Raw genomic sequence first — 19,177 nt, forward strand, 5'->3', positions numbered from 1 at the left:
ACAGGGGAATCAGGTTGTCCAACGTGGGGCTCACGGTCTTCATCCCCATTTTACAGATGAGGGAACTGAGGCACAGAGAAGTGAAGTGACTTGCCCACAGTCACACAGCTGACAAGTGGCAGAGCTGGGATTCGAACTCATGACCTCTGACTCCAAAGCCCGTGCTCTTTCCAAGTGACTTGCCTAAAGTCACACAGCTGACAAGTGGCAGAGCCGGGATTAGAACCCATTCATTCATTCATTCATTCATATATATTGAGCGCTTACTGTGTGCAGAGCACCGTACTAAGCACTTGGAATGTACAATTTGGCTTCAGATAGAGACAATCTCTACCCAACAAGGGGTTCTGACCCCCAGGCCCACGTTCTTTCCACTGAGCCTCATCCTCACTGGATAGGAAATAAGCCTTACAGAATCATATCTACGACAATGTCTTCTTAATTCGAGGGTAGGGGATCTCCACTGGGTGGGGACTCCTTTGGTGGGGGGGGGGTGTGTATTTTGGAGGGCATTATGTGTCAAACACTGACAGAACCACATTACAGGATCTTGGGGGAGGAGAGGCAGGAGGCCTGCCCAGAGACCTGTCAAAAGAGTCTCTTATAATAATAATGATGATGGTATTTGTTAAGTGCTTACTACGTGCCAAGCACTGTTCTGAGCTCTGGCTAGATACAAGGTAATCAGGTTGCCCCATGTGAGGTTCAAGTCTTAATCCCCATTTTACAGATGAGGTATCTGAAGCACAGAGAAGTCAAGTGTCTCACCCAAAGTCACACAGCTGATAAGTGGCAGAGCTGGAATTAGAACCCATGACCTCTGACTTCCAAACCTATGTTCTTTCCACTAAGCCACACTGCTCCTCTCCTCTTATGAGAAGCAGCATGGCCTAGTGGATAGAGCACGGGCTTGGGAATCAGGAGAACCTGGGTTCTAATCCCCACTTTGCTACTTGTTTGCTGTATGACCCTGGGCAAGTCACTTAACTTCCCTGGGCCTCAGTTACCTCACCTGTAAAATGGCAATTAAGACTGAGAGCTCCATGGGGGACAAGCTCTGTTTCCAACCTGATTAGTGTGGTAAACCAACAACAAGCTGCCTTGTTAGAGACTCTTTGTGATCCCATAAACAACAAAAAAGAAGAGACTTTGAGAAACCACTGATGGGCTCTACCTGAGACAGGTGACTGTGAGCCTGTGGGGGCGGAGTATGGAGGGAGGGGGGACTTTCCCTGTTCTACCCCATAAAGGGCCTGGACCAAGTGATGATTGTAACACAGAGCCACAGCTGTTGTTCCTAAAACAGATAAAAGGTGGTTGCTTTGAGGCATAAATGGAATTTTTTTTTTTTTTTTTTTTGGAGGCAGCATGGTGGCATAGAAGCATATTGGAGAGTGGCACGTGGAAGCAGAAAGAAGCATTGGAAGAATGGGCTCCTTTGACCACAGGTTGATACTGGACCCTTAGAAGAGTGAGTCTTTGTGTATGTGTCACTCCCTTGTATGTTGGTAAAGCTAAGTAGAAAAACTTTTCATGGTAACTTGGGTGATCAGAGGTGTAGTTTGAACTTTGAGTCACTGAGGGTTCCTTGGTCGATAAAGGTCCTGGTTGATATGAACTGTGGGGAGATATTTATGACAATTAGCCTCTATCTACTCCAGTGTTTAGTACAGTGCCTGACACACTAAGTGCTTGACAAATGTTAAAAAAAAAATAGGGTGGGGGGATCCCTTTCTTGGCTCCTGCTTTCTCCCTGAAGTTCCCCACAACTAACTCTGCCAGCTCCTTCTATGTGCAGAGCACTGTACTAAGTGCTTGGAATGGACAAATTATTAACAGAGACAGTCCCTGCCCTTTGATGGGCTTACAGTCAGGAGCAGGAGGGACTGCTACTAAATTCTTCCAACCTTCTTGGGTCTCCTTAGGTGTTGAGGGAGGAGGCTATAGCTTTTCTGGTTTCTTCTCAGGTGCTTCTCTGAGTTCCCTATCTCCTTCAAGCTCTAGATTTGGTCAGTCTGGATCAGGAGCCTCCTATACAGGAATGGGTAAGACCAATTTCTAGAATTTCCTGGGCTTGTTCAAGAGTGATTCAATAAGATGTGAATGAAATGGGTTTCTGCAAAAGAAACCCCCAAAACACCCATACCAACATGTTTATTTTAAAACCACTTTTAAGAATCTTCTTGAGTGTAGGCATGCTTGGGTCAGTGCTTGTATTATCTTTGCCGGTGGGGCTCTCTCTAAACCCCGAAGTCTCTACATTTTTCATAGCCTTTTAAGGGAAAATCCTTATCTCTGGACTAACGGTTAAATATTTCATTCATCTCCTTGCCATAAACAAAGAAGAGAAACAACGATGATGGGCTGTAAAACATACAGATCTTAATGCTTGACTCTCCTTGGTTTTATTTGAATAATTAACTCCTTGCCTATTTTTTTTAAATCTAGCTTTCAGGATTAATTTTGTCCAGTACATTTGCAAATAGACATTTTCGAAACAGTCATCTCACCACCTTCATTCAGATGAGGTAGCAAGAGAAGGTTTGGGCAGCAATGTTCAAAAGGGTTAGTGATCTGACTGAGCTCTCCATATACCAATTGATTGGTGAGCATATCAGCTCCTATAGATGAGTGGTTCTCAAAGTCTTGATAGCAGCATTAAAATTCAGCTGTGCTTGATAAGTTTTAATGAGCTTTACTGCATATTAAAAAAAGAAAATAAGCACAATCTATAATTACATGGTCGTTTTACAAGTTGTTTCAATGATAGGCTTTGCATGCCTGCAAAAATAGGCATTCTCTCTGAAGTTCAATCTACCTTGTAACAAACCCAGTTTGGAAGATTTAGACCCCTTCACAGGTCTAAAATCTTGAGCTCTACCCAAGCCTTACTCTCCACAGTCTAGCCTGAGCTGGGTCCCGGGATCGTGGTAACTGTATACTCATTGTAGGCAGGGAATGTGTCTACCAATTTTGTTAGGCTGTACTCTCCCAAGCACTTAAAACAGTGCTCTGCATGCAGTAAGCACTCAAATACCATGGATTGTCTGATTGGAATGAATCTCTGGCTTTATTTGCCATGGGGACCCTCGTAAATATACGCAGTATGTTCAAGTATACCTTATTATCCTTCCATCTGATGAGGATATATCTATGTTTATGTGGATCCCTAGTGTGGGAACCTCATTGCTCCCTCCTCTGTGCTGGAAGAAGAGCAGTAGTGGTTGTGCTAATGGTACTTACTGAATGCTTCCTGAGTGCAAATGAGCAACAGAAGCACAAAACAACCCCTGCCCCAAAAGAGCCTCAGTCAGAGGACCTGGGTTCTAATCCCAGTTCTGCCACTTGTCTGCTGTGTGACCTTGGGCAAGTCACTTACCTTCTCTGGGCCTCAGTTACTTCAGCTGTAAAAAGGGGGTAAAGACTGGACTTGGTCCAACCTGGTTAGCTTGTATCTACCCTAGTTCATAGTACAGTGCCTGGCACATAGCCCATTGCTCAAGAACCTCCAATGGTTACTCATCCATCTCCATATTAAACTGAATCTCCTCACCATTGCTTTTAAAGAACTCAATCAGCTTGCCCCCTTGAACTTCACCTCACTACTCTCCTACTACAACCCAGCCTGCGTACTTCATTCCTCTAATGCCAACCTTCTTGCTGGACCTCAATCTTACCTATCTCACCACCAACCCCTCGCCCACATCCAGCCTCTGGCCCGGAATGCCCTTCCTTTTCATATAATAATAAGAATGATGGTATTGGCTAAGTGCTTACTATGTGCCAAGCACTGTTCTAGGCGCTGGAGTAGATACAAGGTGATTAGGTTGTCCCACGTGGGGCTCACAGTCTCAATCCCCATTTTACAGATGAGGTAACTGAGGCCCAGAGAAGTTAAGTGACTTGCCCAAAGTCACAGAGCTGACAAATGGCCGAGTGGGATTAGAACCCATGACCTCTGACTCCCAAGCCCGTGGTCTTTCCAGTCAATTACTCTCCCCACCTTCAAAGCTTTGCTGAAGGCACATCTCCTCCTCCTGACTAGCCCCTTCATTTCCTCTCTTCCCACTCCTTTCTGCATCATCCTGACTTGCTCCCTTGCCCCCCTCCCCCAAGCCCACAGCACCTATGTACATATCTGTAATTTATTTATGTCAGTCTGTCTTCCCCTCCAAACTGTAAGCTCATTGTGACCAGGGAATGTTTGTTATATTGTTGTGTTATATTCTCCCAAGTGCTTAGTATGGTGCCCGGCATATAGTAAATGGTCAATAGATATGATTGATTCACTGATTGGTAGTGAGTGCTTAACAAATACCATAAAAAGGAGCCTATGCTCTAATGGCCCTACTGGTCATTAGCCATAGATGAACCTACAAAGGAAGAAGCTGGTTAGTTCAACCCAACCAAAATTGACCAAACTTCTCTTTAGCTCTTGGCCCCATATAAGCCAACTACTGGGCCCATCTGATTATCTTGTATCAGAGCATGGGTTTGGGAGTCAGAAGGACCTGGCTTCTAATCCCAGATCTGGCACGTGTGACATTGGGCAACTCACTTGACTTCTCTGGGCCTCAGTTACTTCATCTGTAAAATAGGGATTAAGATTGTGAGTACATGTGGGCCGTGGACTGTGTCAAACCTGATTAGTGTGTATCTACTCCAGTGCTTAAGTCTGTGAGCCCCATGTGGGACAACCTGATTACCTTGTATCTACCCCAGCACATAGAACAGTGCTTGACACACAGTAAACACTTAGCAAATATCATTATCATTTTAAAAAAACAGTTATTTGAGCATAGTAAGCACTTGGCCATTACCACCAGCACCTAAACCCCCTGACAGGACTCTCTCCTCAGATTGGAAGAGACTCTCCTTCTCCTTCCTAGTTCATCAAATCATTAGGGTTTAGGCAGGACCACAGAGGAAAATATATCAATCAATCAATTAAACAGCAGTATTTACTGAGCACTTTCTGAGAGCAGAGCACTGTATTAGGCTCTTGGGAAGAAGAATTAGTTCCCTGCCAACAAGGAGTTTGTAATCTTGTAGAGGGGGACATTAAATAATTTGCAGATAGAAGGAAGAAACAGTCAAATAGAAAAGAATGTAAAACAGTATTTTCAGAAGTACAATTAGAGGAAATAAGTGCAAAAGTTCTAAGATGAGATGATTGAAGAGAGGATGTGATCTGGGAAGAACTCATCAGAGAAATCCTCAGGAGGAGGTGGGGTTTCAGGAGGCTTTGGAAACTGGGGAGAAACTGGCAGATTTGGAGGCACAAAAAAGAATGTGTTAGGGGTCAGAAATGGAAGAGACAAGAGAGGCATGGAGAGAAAGTTATCTTGAAAAGAACAGGGAATTCAGCATTGTGTGTAGTTGGAGAAAAGAGGAGATCAGTAATATGAAAGCTGATGGAAATGTTTTAAAGCTAGTGGGAAGGAATTTTTTGTTTGATGTGGAGTTGAATGGGTAAATGAGAATGTATCCTTTTTAAAATGCTTCACTGATAATGATTCCTAAAAATTTCATTCAACACCTTAAATATGGGGGGGGGGGTGGAAAAGTATAGTTCATCCTGATTTTTTTATTCTATCCTGAGAAGAAATTTAGAAATTTCATATTTCCTGCTTGAGTCAGATGAATGTTTGGCAGCCTAAGCCTTAAGAAAAGAAAGCTAAAGATTTACCTTGAAACTTCATATCCCTCTATGAAGCGGTTACACTGCAGTTCTCAAGCAGCCCTAAGAATGTAAGCATCCAACCTCTTAATCAAAGTGTCTGATAACTGAATATTATGAAAGTTTCAAAATGCACTTCACCGGGTTCTTAAGATCTGCAGAAAGAATTCAATTCTAGCTACAATCACAGGTCACCTGAGCCCTATGCAGGACAGGGACTGTGTCCAACTTGATTATCTTGTATTTACCCCAGCACTTAGTATAGTGCCTGGCATATAGTATGTGCTTATCATTATTATTATTCCAATACCAACAGTGTAGAGATCAATCAACCAATCACCAGTCAAGTAATGGTATTTACTGAATGATTACTGTGTACAGAGCACTGAGATTGACTTTGAGTTTAATTTGTTCTCTGGTGATCATGGACATTTGTATTAGACTTTTAGGATCAATTGTGGAGCAAGAATGATGACACTCTCTAGATTGTGAACTCTTTGTGGGAAGGGAATTGTCTGTTTATTGTTGTACTCTCCCAAATGCTTAGTACGGTGCTCTGCACACAGTAAGTGCTAAATACGATTTGACCTACTTTCCCATAAGAGATGAGCCAAAGCTGACGGCTGGGGCTGTGGTGAGCCCACAATCAGCTGCCTTATTATTCATTCATTCAATAGTATTGAGCATTTACTATGTGCAGAACACCGTATTAAGCACTTGGAATACACAATTCAAGTGACTGTGATCCTGTGAACAACAACAAGGAAGAGATTGGTGAAGTCACTGATGGGCTCTACCTGAGACAGGTGATTGCTGGCCTGTGGGAGTTGATTGGGGAGGGAGTCATGGCCTTTCTCTGTTTGACCTGGACCAATCAATGACTGCCATGTAGAGCCACAGCTGTGATGCCTAAGGCAGATAAAAGGGGCTCGTTTTGAATCACAAGGAAGCACCTAGAGCAGAAGCAAGTAGAGAGACAAGCAGAAGCAGCAGGAGGCAACAGCACTTGGAAGCAGAAAGGATTGGCAGAATGGGCTCCCTTGACCAGAAGACTGGTATTGGACCCTTGGCGGAGTGGAGTGAATGTGTATGGATGTCATTCCCTTGCACATTGACAAAATGAAGTTTAAAAAAAAAAACAAACTTTCCACAGTAACCTTGGTGGTCAGTGGTGTGGTTTGACTTCTACTATGTATCACTGAGGCTCCGGGTTCAGAAAGGTCTTGGTATGAGCCTGGGGGACTCGTGAAGGGGTCCAGACACCCAGAGAAATTTCAAATCTTTTGCTGAGTTGTTGAGAGAATGGAAATAATCCCAGAAAAAAAAAATTGATGCATTTTCCAAATAACTAAACATTTCTGACTCTAGATTCCAGAAAGCATACTGGTAATATTGATGACATTAACAATTTCTCACCCCAAAGTGTTACATCCTAATTCTTCCCTGATGAATTTATTAGCAAAATTAATATTTTGGCATTGAAAATGTGAAGAAACACAACCCAAATTTTGGGGGGGGGGGGGCGTTTTCTGGTTTCACCCTACTTTCAGTAAGAAGATCTGATGGTGGAGTTGGGAAGTAGAAATTTGGTTTCATCAGATAAGATACAAAATAGTTGCTAAAAGTAAAGTTATTAGATTTATATTGAGTGGATATTGCAGGGCAAGTAAAAGCTTTCTTTGTTATTGGTTGTTCATATTTGGTATTGGTTATTGGTTGGTGTTGGTATTTAAGTGCTTATTATGTGCCAAACCGTGTTCTAAGTCCTGGGGTAGATTCAAGGTAATCAGGCTGTCCCACTTGGGGCTCACAGTCAATCCCCATTTTACAGATGAGGTAACTGAGTCCCAGAGAATTGAAGTGGCTTGCCCAAGGTCCCACAGTGACAAGTGGCAGAGCTGGGATTAGAACCCACGTCTTCTGACTCCCAAGCCTGTGCTCTTTCCACTAAGCCATGCTGCTTCAACAAAACCTCCAACAAATGTAAGTTTTGTTTCTAGAATGTGATTCCTAGGGAATTTGGGGAAATTAGCAGTACTGAGAAGTGGAATATCACTCTGCAACATTTGCTACCAAATCTCAAGAATTAATCCTAAAAACCAGTAGGTGAACATAGTAGAAATTGGCCAGCTTGGTCTCACTCTGAGTGAAATGCCAATATAAGGAAAATGTACCAAGTGTGAAAATGAATTTGTTTTAATACTATAATGTAGTTCTAGAAAGGAAAAAAAATTCTCACAGAAATAATTTGAGTGTCTGATTATCAGTCAATAGTATTTACGGAGCACTTACTGTCTGCAGAGCTCTGTACTAAGCTCTTGGTAGAGTACAATATAATAGACACAGTCCCTGCCCACAATGAGCTTATAGTCTAGAGGGACAAACAGACATTAAAATAAAGTACAGATGTGTACACAAGTGCTTTGGGGCTGGGAGGGGGGATGAATAAAGGGAACAAATCAGAGCGATGCAGAAGGGAGTGTGAAAAGAGGAAAGGAGAGCTTAATCAGGGAAGGTCTCTTGGGGGCGATGTGCTTTCCAAAAGGCTTTGAAGGAGGGAAGAGTAATTGTCTGTCAAGAGGGAGGGCATTCCAGGACAGAGGCAGAATGTGGGTGAGAGATCAGCAGTGAGATAGATGAGATTGAGGTACAGGAGGAGTGAAGTGTGCAGGCTGGAGTTTTATTAGGAGAGTGGTGAGGTGAGGTGGGGGGGGAGCAAGGTGACTGAGGGCTTTAATGTCAATGGTGAGGAGTTTTTTGATAATCAAACATATTTGATATTCTACTATTACCCCTCTCCCTAATCTCCTGTGATGTCTCTTTTACCCTCTGGACTGCAAGCTCCTTTTGGGCAGAGAATGAGTTTACTAACTCTGTCATGTTGTCCTCTCCCAAGCTCTTAATAGTGATCTGCACACAGTAAGTGCTTAACACGTACCATGCACCGATTGATTCATTGCTCCAGTTTTCATCACTTTAATTTTTTCACCACTATTCAAACCTTCAGGTCTGGATCTGGGAATGTCAGGGAGTCCTGACATTTGTGTTGATTCTGGGAAAGATCACATTTGTCAGTAATATTTGCAAAGCTCAGTCAAGATGGTTAGAATTTAGACCATCAGCTTTATGCATGCTTCTGCAGAATAGAAGACAGATTTGTTTTTGAACTTCTCAGTGCAAGAATAAAACATCAGTATTGTAAAAATGGATATAAAACACTTAAATTGAAGGCTTTGAAGAATAAATATTATTCCTTAGGTATGTTTCTCTTTGCAGATATACATGCAGAACCTTCTAGTGGTTAGAGCTCTGTTCTGCTAGGATATATAAATCATCTGAAATTCTCATTTGGGTGAAATCTGGCCTTCAAAATCTTTTTCTTTTTTTTTTTTTTTTTTTAGAATGATGAAAATTAGCCAGGTTGTTCTGGGACTGTAAACTCAAGATGTCCTCTCTATCTAATCCAGATCTCCTTTTGGCCATGTCAGACTTTCAGGTTGATTCTATGATATCTGTGTTCCAGGAAAACTTCTTGGGCCATTGTTTTCAAGCAGAGTTTGGCCACTGGGGCCAAGCTTTTCCAAAAGGGTTCATGTTTTGGCTCCATTCAATAGTGAGTTCCATAAGGAGTGAGCTTATCTTCTTTCTTTGTAAGTGTCCAAGTCTCCAACATGACTGCCGGTTCACCATGCTGTCCAAGATGGGGCACAAATCTGACATTCTACTATCCCAGAATTTTCTACTTTCCTGCTTGATTGTAAGCTCATTATAGGCAGGGAATATGTCTACTAACTCTGTGTGTACTCTCCCAAGGGCTTAATACAGTGCTTTGCATACAGTAAGTGGTCAATCAATATCACTGAATTGAGATGAATTAGACACCCAGAAGACACCTTAAATGTTCACTGGTGAGTCCTTAATATCAGTAATAATACTAATAGTTAAGCACTGTTCTAAGTGCCGTGGTAGATAGAAGAAAATCAGGAGGGAACACAGTCCCTAACCCTGCAGAGCTCACAGTCTGAGGAGATTGAGGTACAGAGAAGTGACTTGCCCAGGGTCACACAGCAGTCAAGTGGCAGAGTCAGGATAAGAACCCCGTTCCTTTGATCTCCAGGCCTATACTCTTTCCGCTAGGCAATCCTGCTTTCTACTAGGCCTTGAAAATCATATCCTGTGTCAAGATGAAGCAGTGTGGCCTAGTGTAAAGAGCACAAGGCTGGGAATCAGAGAATCTGGGTTTTAATGCTGGCTCCGCTACTTGCCTGCTGTGTCATTTGGATAAGTTGCTTAACTTCTCTGTGCCTCGGTTTCATCATCTGTAAAATAGAGATTCAATACTTGTTTTCCATCCCCAGTTAGACCGTGAGGCCCATGTAGGATAGAGAGTCTGTCTGATCTGATCGAAAGGTACTTGGTGTGGTGAGCCCACAACAAGCTGCCTTTTTCATAACTCTTTGTGATCCCCCGAATAATAACAAGAAAGAGACTTTGCAAAGGCACTGATGCACTCTACCTGAGGCAGGTGATTGTTGGGTTGTAGAATGGAGGGAGGCAGGGCTTTCTCTCCCTGTTCTATACAGTGCCACAGCTCACATACCTAAAGCAGATAAAAAGGTGGCCCCTTTGAATTGCAGCGGGGGCATGTAGACAAGGGAGGCACCTGGAGACAGCGTGCAGAGGAGCAGAAGTAAGAAGGAAGGGCTGAGAGCAGCACTTGGGGGAGGGGGGGGAAGCAATGCCAAAAGGGCTCCTTTGGCCACAGACTGGTATTGGACCTGGGTGGAGTGGACCGAGTGAGTGTATGTATATGTCACTCCCTTGCACATTGGTAAAACTGAGTAAAAGCTTTTCACAGTAACCTTGGTGATCAGAGGTGTGGTTTGACTTCTATTACGTGTCACCGAGGCTCCCCTGGTCCAGGAAGGTCCTGGTTGGTACCAACTGGGGGCTTGTGACACCCGACGCATGGTAAATACTACAATTTAATATTAAATGGCTCAATTACTGGAGTCACTGAAGCTTGCTACCCTGGATTCTTACTGAGTTGATGTTTGAAATGGGTACTTACATCTTGGTTTGTCCTAGAAGACATACTGTTCTCATCTGTGCCACATTTTAAATGATACTCGCCAAAGAGAAACAATAGCAAGACTGGATTGAATTTGCGGGAAAGACAAAAGCATCCTGGGTTCAGCTGCTCTGGGATCTTGCTACTCCTACCAGGGACAAATAGTTTCATTTTCAAATGAGGCATTTGAAGGGTCACTGGTCGAAGACAAGGCCAGCTCACTCAATTCCAGTGAGCTGAATCCTGAGCTTGGGCCCCACAAACCCACCACAACTCCGTCAGAAAAATCCCTCAACCGGGGGGGGGGGCAGTGAAGACGAACACCTGCTAGTGCAATCCCGGCTTGCTGCCCCACACATTTGGGATGTGCCGTCCTGAAATATGGATAAAATGGTCACGTTTCTCCTGTGTTCGCCTGGGCAATGTGTGGATGTTAACCATGTGCTTGCAATTTCCTGTACGTTCAGTCTGGGAGTCTGTTCATCTGACAGGCATCCCTGGAGAGCTCAGGGTGTTTTAGTGTTTTACACCATTCTCCTCCCTACAGACAACCTGCCCGGGTTTTGAGGCCCTAAGGTCAGGGATTTTTAGTGTTTTACACCGTTCTCCTCTCCACAGACAGCCTGCCTAGGTTTTGGGACCCTGAGCTCAGTTTGTTTTGGTGTTTTTATGCCGTTCTCCTCTCCACAGACAGCTTGCCTCCGGTGCTGGGGCCCTGCTGTGAGATTTCTCAGGGCAGCATTTGGATGAGAGGACAAATTGGAGACTGTCAGCTGTTTAAGCAGTTTCCTGAGGCAGAGGGCAGCAATCGTGTCATGGCCTAGTGGATAGAGCACAGCCTGGGAGTCAGAAGGTCATAGGTTTAAATCCCTGCTCCGCCACCTGTCTGTGTGGCCTTGAGCAAATCACTTAACTTCTCTGTGCCTTAGTTCCCTCATCTGTAAAATGGGGATTAAGACTGTGAGCCCTGTGTGGGACAGGGGCTGCGTCCAACCCAATTACCTTGTATCTACCCCAGCCTTTTAAGCACTTAACACCATTATTACTATGTCTACTTACTCTATTATACTCTCCCAATTTATTTTCATGTCTTTCCCCCCCTCCTTTAGATATCACAATTATCGATGGTATTCATTGAGCACTTATTATATAGTACGCAGAGCTCTGTACTAAGTGTGTGGGAGAATACACTGCAACAGAGTTGGTCGATGCATTCCCTGCAGACAATGAGTTTACGGTCTCGAAACGCAAGTTCCAACGTTGGAAAGCAGGAAAAAAACACCCTGTAATTTGAAAGTGAACAAAAAAGCGCTCTGCCCACAGGATTGTTTGAGGCTTTTATATCATTATTATTAGTAGGGGTAGCATTAAGCATTTACTACATGCCAAGCACTGTATTAGGCACTGGACCAGAGAAAAGACGATCAGGTTGGACACGGTCCCTGTCCCACATGGGGCTCACAGTCTATGTAGGAGGGAGAACAGGTATGGGCCAAGTATTTAGGACTTTGACAGAGGGAGGTGGGTGAATCTGGAGACTAAAAAATACTGAATACGAGACTTTGACCATGCACCTTTAACAAACCATCTACAAGCTTTGTAACAGCTTGCTGTGTGTGTGTGTGCGTATGCTCAATGAGAATAATACTCTGGTCCCGTGTAAATTTCTAGTTTAATCCTGCTATTGTGCCCTGAGCAGAGCTCCCACTGCGGTCAATGGGAGCCCTGTGAATCGAATGCGCTGGCCCTCGTTAGAGGCGGCACACCAAAGTAGAGGTCCAGGCCGGTGGGGGGAGGGGGGGCTTCCAGTCAGCTGCTCCTCTGCTTTGTGAGGAGCCCAGATGGGCAGCTGCCACCTTCTCCTCTCATCTCCCTCTCCCACGCTTCAGTGACCGAGGCTTTCGCTGCCTTCGGGAAGGAGCCCCACTAAAAAGCATCTAACATCTATGTTAGTCGACGTAGCCTGCATCTACACTCCAGGGTGTTTTCGCACCTTTTTCAACTATGGTGCTGTGTTATTTCTAAATGAGCTGCACCAAAGAATGAATGTACACTTGGTGTCCAAGAGTTTCAAGGATAAGCAGCTCTGAGCTCCCAGAGTTGCTGAAAAGACTTCTGACTCACATCCCATCGCCGTTTGTGTTTGGCTTGTGCCAGTGCAAGAGGGGAGGAATGTGAAATAGGAGCACACTCCTAATAATAATAATAATTATGGTATTTGTTAAGCACTTACTACGTGTAAGGCATTGTACTGAGCGCTGTCAGCCTTCTCTCTGATCTCCCTTCCTCCTGTCACTCCCCACTCCAGACTATTCTTCATTCTGCTGCCCAGATCATCTTCCTGCAGAAACGCTCTGGGCCTGTCACTCCCCTCCTTAAAAACCTCCAGTGGTTGCCTGTCAACCTCCACATGGAACAAAAACTCTGAGCTTCAAGGCTCTCCCTCCCCTTCTTGCCCCCTCCTACCTCTCCTCCCTTCTCTCTTTCTACTGCCCACCCTGCACGCTCCGCTCCTCTGCCGCTCACCTCCTCACCGTCCTCCGTTCACACCTATCCCAACGTCGACCTCTGGCCCATGTCCTCCCACTGTCCTGGAATGCCCTCCCTCCTCACCTCCGCCAAACTAACTCTCGTCCCCTCTTCAAAGCCCTACTGAGAGCTCACCTCCTCCAAGAGGCCTTCCCAGACTGAACATTCCTTTTCCCTCTGCTCCCTCTCTGCTCCCCCTCTGCCCTCTGCTCCCCCTCTGCCCTCTGCTCCCTCTCCCTCTCCCCCTTCACCTCTCCTCAGCTAAGCCCCCTTTCCCTCTGCTCCTCCCCCTCTCCCTTCCCCTCCCCTCAGCACTGTGCTCATTTGTATATATTTTTATTACCCTATTTTGTTAATGAGGTGTACATCCCCTTGATTCTATTTATCGTGATTATGCTGTCTTTTTGTTCATCTGTCTCTCCTGATTAGACTGTGAGCCCGTCACTGGGCAGGGATTGTCTCTATCTATTGCTGAATTGTACATTCCAAGCGCTTAGTACAGTGCTCTGCACATAGTAAGCACTCAGTACTGTTGAATGAATGAATGAGCGCTGTGGTGGATACAAGTAATTTGGGTTGGACACAGTCCCTGTCCCACATAGGGCTGATGGTCTCATTCCCCATTTTACAGATGAGGTAACTGAGGCACAGTGAAGTGATGTGCCCAAGATCACACAGCAGATTCTTAATGCCCATGAGTAGGAAGCGTCTCCAAATATACCATGCTGGGAACTGGAAAACTAGGTGGAGCTTAATAATAATAATGATTGTGGTATTTGTTCAGTGTTTACTATGTGCCAAGCACTGTTCTGGTGCCCACGAATAAGCAGCATCTCCAAATATACTATGCTGGGAGCTGGTAAACCAGGTGGAAGTAAATAGTAATAATAATGATGATTGTGGATTCCAATGTTTATTGCATGTCAAGCACTGTTCTAAGCACTGAAATAGACACAAGATAATCAGGTTGGACACAGTCCCTGTCTCACATGGGGCTTACACTGAGTCCCCATTTTACAAATGAGGTAACTGAGGCCCAGAGAAGTGAAGTGAATGACCCAAGGCCACACAGCCGACATATGGCAGACCCGGGATTAGAATCCAAGTCCTCTGACTCCCAAGCCCATGCTTTGTCCACTAGACCATCCTGCTTCCCATGCATCTGCTCCATTCTTTAATTCACTTTCTTCCATCAGTGATGGGCTCCGAACTCAGCGGCACCTTCCAGGGTGTGTAGGCCTTGCTTAGGACAAATTTAAGGATGTTGCCCCGTCTTTGTTCTTTTGCTCTGATCATTAGCTGCTCCTGCTAATGTATCTTGGGTTTAGAGCAAAGCCCTTGGGTTTTTGAGGAATTGAACTTGACTCTATTCTTCATGAATGGCTAAGCTTACAGACAAAAGAATGGTAAAACACTGAAAGAAAAAGGAGAGCGGGGTTGCTGAGTAACATCTCTTTCTAGAGGTGATTAAGGATAGACTCAATCATATACCTCCTCTATCTCTTTTCCCCCAGTCCACTATTTCTTTCTGGCATAAATTAGGTGTAGAAATGCACGGGGAGCTAGACCACCTCTAGAATGTCAATTTTAATTTTTGGATTATATGTTAAACTCTCCTAGAATTGATGATTAAAATCCACTTTAAGAAGGTGGGTTGGGACACCACCCCAATTCTGGGTGGAACCAAAGAATAAGATCCTCTTATGTGAGGTATATACCAAATTGCTTTTAAAATAATTCCACGGCAAGTTTGTGTGTATAGAAATGCTCTGAACCATCCACTGTATTAAGTAGATATGTCTTTCAAAGTTCATTTAAACTGCTAAGGAGAAAATCACATTCTAACTTTGACAGATTGTTTGGGGGCCTTTCCTTTCCCAGCGCTTTTTGTAAGAATCGATAAATACAATTGAACAAAAGAATGAGGACTAAGGAAGGAGCATGGTCTAATGGATAGAGCTTAGGCCTGGGAGTCAGAAGGACCTGGGTTCTAATCCCAGCTCCTCTACTTCTATGCCATGTGACCTTGAACAAGTCACTTAACTTCTCTGGGCCACAGTTACCTCATCTGTAAAATGGGGATTAAGACTCTGGGTCCTATTTGGGATGGGTATTGTGTCCAACTGGATTAACTTGTATCTACCCCAGTGAATAATATAGTGCCTGACATATAGTAAGCACTTAGATGTCATGAAAAAAAAAAGACTTAGGAAAGCTGGGCAACTGTGGGTATACCAAAATAATGATTGTGGTATTTAAGTGTTTACTATGTGCCAAACATTGTTCTGAGCATTGGGGTAGAAACAAGATAATGAGATTGGACATCATTTCTGTCTCATGAAGGCTCACAGACTCAGTAAAAGAGTGGGCCTCCCAAAACTGTAATGATAGCACCCCTTCAGACCCCGAGCAAAGGGCAGGATGGGATGTAGGAGAGGAAGAATTGGTGGGGAAAGAGACATCAAGTTCCAAACCTTCTTCTGAAGAAAAGAAATGATTTAGAGTGATGAAAGTTGATCCTACTTTTCTGCTCATTTGGTTAAAAATTAGGAGCCAAAACACAATCCAAGTGGAATTGCACTACATTGTCTTATTGCTGCTGGGTATAGTAATTAGGAAGATAGATGTGCATAATGAATCCATGGAGGATCACAGAGTTCCTCATTATTATAGGTTCCAATCACTAATTATTCATTTATCTGAACTGGTGGTGAAAAAAATCCTAGCTCCTGCAAGTTCTGCCACGGGATGTGATTCTACATTTTAGACAACAGGGGCATTGTAAGATACTGTGACCAGAAACCCAGGACTGGGACCCAAGTATTTTTAAAACATTAAATTCAGATTATAGTTGATTAGAACTCAGTGCACCATAAAATCTTTCAAGTCAGTGAAATGCCTTCAGCTACAGATTTTTATTTTCCTTTAAGTATGGAGAGAGAATTGAAAAAAAAAATTGTTTCACCGGGAAAAAAGTGCCTCTTTGGAAAAGCAGGGAAAAGCTGAAGGTGGTACTATTCTTTAACATAAATATTTAAAATAAGGAATCCAAGACTGTGTTGAGGGATGCATAGTAACAAAATTTAGGAAGATACGATTTGAATTGCAGGGTATTATGCATAATGCCTAATGGAAATAATATAATATATCACTAAAGAGACACAGCTCCTCGTTTTTAAAGTAATTTAGGTCCTATTTACATTTCATAGCAAACAGCATATTGTTTTCATTAGGGGAAAATAAGCACTCATGTTTACCTTATGTTTCCTTCAAAATATTTGCATTTCAAAGCCTTCAGAGCTTAAAATTTGGATCCATTTAGAACCCGGCACCTGGACTTCTCCCAGATGAATGAAATTTTCCACAGAACTTGAGTCCACAGAAATGTAAACTCAAGAGACCCTTTAAGACACCCTAAACTTACCTTGCCTCTCAGGGTTGCACCTGGAGAGTTTCCAGTCCTCTACCAGTCTCGACTAGGGGAGGGAGAATCACGGAGAGGCATACCTCTTCCATTCCTAGCTTGGGCAGTGGTTAGGGAGCCCAAGGCCACCTGCTGCGTGTCGAAACTCACCTGCGCTGGGCAGCAGCGGCATGGGAGTCGAGGGCGGAGACTCAATTTCACTGCAATGGTAAACCGCTTCCATACTTTTTACCAGGAGAACTCTATGGACCCACGGCCAGAACGATGGCAGATGGAGGTGGGGCGTTCTGGGAGAGATGTGTCCGTGGGGTCGCTAAGGGTCGGAGATGACTCGACAGCATAAGACGAGACAAACTTACCTTGTCACTGTTAAAGAAGTAGCATGAACTAGTGGAAAGAGCGCCTCTGCCTTAGACCGTGAGCCTACTGTGGTACAGGGGCTGTGTCTTATCTATTTCTAGACTCTAAGGTGATTGTGAGCAAGGAATGTGTCTGTTTATTGTTGTACTCTGCCAAGCACTTAGTACAGTGGTCTGTACACAAGCGCTCAATAAATACCAATGAATGATTTGTAACACTTACAATGGTACTTGTTAAGTGCTTACTATGTGTCAAGCACTGTTTTAAGTGCAGAGGTAGATACAAGACAATTGGTTTGAAGACAGTCACCGTGCCACGGGGGAGTTTAGTCTCAATCCCCACTATCCAGATGAAGGAACTGAGGCACTCAGAAGTTAAGTAACTTGCCCAAGGTCACACAGTAGACATGTGAGGGAGTCAGGATTAGAACTCAGGACTTCTGACTTCCAGGTCCATGCTCTTTCCACTAGGCCACACTGCTTCCATTTATCCTCTCTTTGCCCCAGCACTTAAGATACAGTGCTCGGTAAGTAATAAATACTTAACAAAGAGACAATCTCTAGATGGTAAGCTTGTTGTTGACAGGGAATGCAGCTTTATAGTGTACTCTCTCAATCGCTTAGTATAGTGCTCTGTATGCAGTAAGTGCTCAATAAATTCGATTGGCAAATATTATTATTGCTATTACTATTATTTTTATTATCATCATCGGGCCTAGGGTCACAAGGCCTGGGTCCTCATCCTGGGCCTGCCACTTGCCTTTTGTATGACCACTCTTTTGACTTCCCCATGGCTCAGTTTCCTGATCTGTAAAAACACTGAGGACATGTTTTCCCACTCCTTAAACTCCAGTGGCTGCCCATCCAGCTCTGCATCAAACAAAAACTCCTCACCATTTGCCTCAAAGCATTCGATCACCTTGTCCCCTCCTACCTCACCTCGTTACTCTCTACGAAACCCAGCCAAAAGCAGCGTGGCTCAGTGGAAAGAGCACGGGCTTTGGAGTCAGAGGTCATGGGTTCGAATCTCGGCTCGGCCACTTGTCAGCTGTGTGACTTTGGGCAAGTCACTTCACTTCTCGGTGCCTCAGTTACCTCATCTGTAAAATGGGGATTGACTGTGAGCCCCACGTGGGACAACCTGATTCCCCTGTGTCTACCCCAGCGCTTAGAACAGTGCTCGGCACATAGTAAGCACTTAACAAATACCAACATTATTATTATTATTACTATTCGTAATATATTTATTTATGTAATAATGATATTTATGCAGCACTTACTATGTGCCCAGCACTGATCTACGTACTGGGGTAGATACAAGTTAATCAGGCAGCATGGCTCAGTGGAAAGAACACGGGCTTTGGAGTCAGGGCTCATGAGTTCGAATCCCAGCTCTGCCACTTGTCGGCTGTGTGACTGTGGGCAAGTCACTTAACTTCTCTGTGCCTCAGTTCCCTCATCTGTAAAATGGGGATTAAGACTGTGAGCCCCACGTGGGACAACCTGATTCCCCTATGTCTACCCCAGCGCTTAGAACAGTGCTCGGCACATAGTAAGCGCTTAACAAATACCAACATTATTATTATTATTAGGCTGTCCCATATGGGACTTAGTCTTTGTCCCCATTTTACAGATGGGGTAACAGGCACAGAGAAGTTAACTTGCCCAAGGTCACACAGCTGACAAGTGGTGGAACTGGGATTAGAACCCATGACTTCTGACTCACAAGCCCGGGCTCTTTCCAGTAAGCCATGCTGCTTCTCATATTTATATTGATGATATATTATTTATATTGGTAATATATTATTTATATTATATTCACATTATTGTCTGTCATTTATGCTAATGCCTGTCTCCCACTCTAGACTGTAAGACTGTTATGGGCAGGGAAGGTGTCTGTTTACTGTCATATTGTTCTCTTCCAAGTGCTTAGTACAGTACTGTGCACCCAATAAGCACTCAATAAATATGGAATGAATGAATCCCAGTGCATGGAAAGCCCTGCTCTGCGGTAAACTGGGTTGTAGAGAAAATTTGGAAACTTCCCTGGTTGAAGTTATGATGCTTGCACAAGGGTAATAAATAAAAACTGTCCAGTGGCAACTCAAGACCTC

General features: G+C 44.0%; 1 long non-coding RNA gene across 1 annotated transcript in view; it reads left to right on the forward strand.

The window, feature by feature from the left end:
- The first annotated feature begins 1,279 nt into the window (after positions 1–1,279).
- LOC114810256 overlaps positions 1,280–19,177 on the forward strand; it is a 30,874-nt gene continuing 12,976 nt past the window's right edge. Inside the window, exon 1 of the long non-coding RNA XR_003757975.2 lies at positions 1,280–1,471. This is a non-coding gene — a long non-coding RNA (uncharacterized LOC114810256). The remainder of the gene's footprint in view (positions 1,472–19,177) is intronic.

This window comes from Ornithorhynchus anatinus, chromosome 3, assembly GCF_004115215.2.
Source record: "Ornithorhynchus anatinus isolate Pmale09 chromosome 3, mOrnAna1.pri.v4, whole genome shotgun sequence".
Lineage (NCBI taxonomy): Eukaryota > Metazoa > Chordata > Mammalia > Monotremata > Ornithorhynchidae > Ornithorhynchus > Ornithorhynchus anatinus.